The following is a 2,968-nucleotide window of genomic DNA, read 5'->3' as shown; positions in this document are numbered from 1 at the left end:
ACGGCACTTTTCTGACCTTTTCTGACCATTTATCCATTAAGATAAATTATTAATGTTTTAAAAACCGTTTTTGTTACACAGAAACATAATATGTGTTGTATAGAAACATCATATGTCGTTTAAATGCTTAATTTATAGTTTTAATGTGCAAATTAACCGTTTTTCAATGGCTCCTTTTTTTTCTCTATAGGGTACTCTTATTCTGAAGAGATCGTCCACCGGAAGTCTTATTGTTGCTCCGTTATCATTGCTGACGGAACACTGCTGTTATCGTTGCCCACGGAACATAGCTAAAAATAATTCCCTCAGGCACACGGTAAGAATATAAACCCTCAATCCATCCATCAAAACGTTGTAAGGTTTAATTTTCATATCTGTAGCGCTAATGTGTTTGTTATCGTTCAAAATATTTACTTGGTACTGGTAGGGAATGTTAACAGCAACGTGGCAAGCTAAGCTATTGCTGCTAGCTTAGCTAAGCTAGTCCCCGCAGCTAGCGCTGCTAGCCTGGTCATATTATAAGTAAAACCTTGATTCTGTCCTTCACAAAACGGTGTTGCTTCCCAACATGTCGCGAGGTGTGCATCGATATAACAAGTTGAACTGGGTGGGTCTAAGTAACCGTATCATCCATATTGTTCAATAAAAAGCATTTTAATCTGATCGGCTGCCATTTTCTCAGAGTTATAATGTATCAGAGACTGCAATACACCTCCCAAACGATAGGGTCGTGTAATTGAAAGCATATGAAGGACATTGAGAAAATGGCCACCGGTCGGATTAAAAGGCTTTTTATCGAACAATACGGAAGAAACGGGTACTTAGACACAGGCGTTTTAATTTGTTACATCCGTGCCCGTGGGGTCAGCACTTTATATTTGAAATTTGAACGTTTATGTAGATGTACGGGTTGTAATGGAGACATTTCCAAAACCAGGAACAAGTAGCGCCATGACGCTTGTGACAGACGAGCGTCATGTGAACCATGGCTAGTAATAGTGGTGCATATTAACACCATTATATTAGTCAAACTGTGACTCTGTTCATCGTGTGTGTGTGCGTGTGCGCGTGCGTGCAGTCTCAGCAACTTATTTATGCACCAGAGGGTGAAAATAAGGCACATTTGGTCCACATTATACTCGTGGTAGAACCGCATTGTTTAGCCAAAGTGTTGCATCAATCCAGCCTCAGAATAAAATACTTCCTAAAAAATAGACGGATTTCAAAATAAAACTGGAATTTAGCAATGATTTATTAAAATGTTGGTCCTTCCTCCTTTTATATGCCATATCTTGATATTTCAGTAAACCCTATTTGTAGTGCTGTTTGCTTTGTGTGCTGTGTATTAATGTATTTGTTTGTTGAGTCAAAAATTGAAAAAAATGTTACTTTTGAGGAAGACCATAACATAATATTAACTAGTATCAATGTGGCCTAAATTGTTACTAGCTGTTTTAATTTAAAGTGAATAAAATATCAACTTCTGCAAATCATGGTGTCTTCACTCAGCTCCCCAACCCAGTTTTAAAGCTCTGTAAAACAAACCTCATTTTTAAAGTTAAAGCCTTAAATGGTTGTTGGTGCAATTCCAACTCCAACTGGTGTAGTCAGTCAGTAGTGTGTTTTTGTATTTAGTAACTTCTATTTTGTCCATTTGGTTACATAAGAAGTGGGCAAACAGGTCTTTCAGATTGACAAATTGGTTGATGGACTATTGAGTCAGTCCTGTAATAATTCGAATAAATTAGCAAATTACAAAAAAACAACAATTCACACTGTCTGATTTCCATTCACTCTCAAGCTGACTGATTTGAATGTGTGGAACCCAGTGAATCAAACGATAGGAGTGGCAGTGGCACACTGCATATTAGCATTAAAATGCCCCAGTAAGCTGATCATGTATTTCACTGCATACGTACATCAACATTACACCTTAGTTAAACAAAGAACAAGCTAAAAAGTGTCATCTTTTATTTTCCAGTATTATTTAAATGTTGCCATTTTTTAATTGTTCATATCAGGTCAGTGGGTGTTATTCTCCTTTATGTAAGTTCCTTTTTGTCGACAAACAAATCTACTTGGCCGTATCACCAGACGACTAATGGTACAATAGAAACACTAAGAAAATGAATCAAACAAATCAACAATTGGATTATAACACAAAACGTGGTATAATCGTGAAGTAATTGTTTTGGAGGCAAGGACGATGGATTAAAAGTCAGAGCTTGATTGATTGATTGATGTACTTTATTTAGTAAGACATGAGAATGGCAGTACATGGAAGTAAAAATTCACAATACAAGGTCTACTAAACTGGGAGTTTCATTAAGCACTAAGCTTGTTTAAGATGAGATCCCCATGCACACAAATCATGATGACATATAAGAGACAGACAGATATACACACTACTATACAGAATGTCATACAATCAGTTTACAGGTTACTGGTATGCTCAGTTTCAAACCTTGGTGTATTGCATGGACTCAGAACCTTAACCAGCCACATTAGTACCATTAAAGTCAGATTAAAAGATTTATGCTAAACAGGGATCTAAAAAGCGTTTTATTATCTTATAAAACCATGTATTAATCTTCAGTAGGCTGACTACTGTAATGGTGTAATTACAGATCTCCCTACAAATCTATGAGATGGCCTGGACTGCTGGCATAGCGGTCCAGTTCGAGTCCTTTGCTGCATGTCACTCCCAAGCCCCCAGAGTTGCTGAGAAACATTGAAGCTGCCACCCCAGTGGCCAAAGCGGGAACTGCAGGCGGGGAGAAATACATGCACGCGCAAAACATACTGAGAGATATTTATATTTATACATATAAATATGTAAACATATTATACATACATATGCATTTACATATAAATATGCATCTCGAGTGTATTTAATAAATATCTCGCGTTCAATCCTTGACACACGGGCTGCCGTAGAACGCAAAAAGGACACTAGTGCGCATGCTCA

The 2,968-nt window shown here is 37.4% G+C and overlaps 1 protein-coding gene across 1 annotated transcript in view; it reads left to right on the top strand.

The window, feature by feature from the left end:
• Positions 1-247: 247 nt before the first annotated feature.
• The window catches only part of LOC308086843 (uncharacterized protein), a gene marked incomplete at its 3' end in the record, with an annotated part of 19,147 nt that continues 16,426 nt past the window's right edge, over positions 248-2,968 (top strand). The window contains exon 1 of the mRNA XM_080430488.1: positions 248-316. The remainder of the gene's footprint in view (positions 317-2,968) is intronic.

The sequence above is a fragment of the Gymnoscopelus braueri genome, assembly GCF_963280865.1.
Source record: "Gymnoscopelus braueri genome assembly, chromosome: 6".
In the NCBI taxonomy this organism is placed as follows: domain Eukaryota; kingdom Metazoa; phylum Chordata; class Actinopteri; order Myctophiformes; family Myctophidae; genus Gymnoscopelus; species Gymnoscopelus braueri.
Note: the sequence above shows the minus strand (reverse complement) of the source record. Positions and strands in the feature narration are given on the sequence as shown.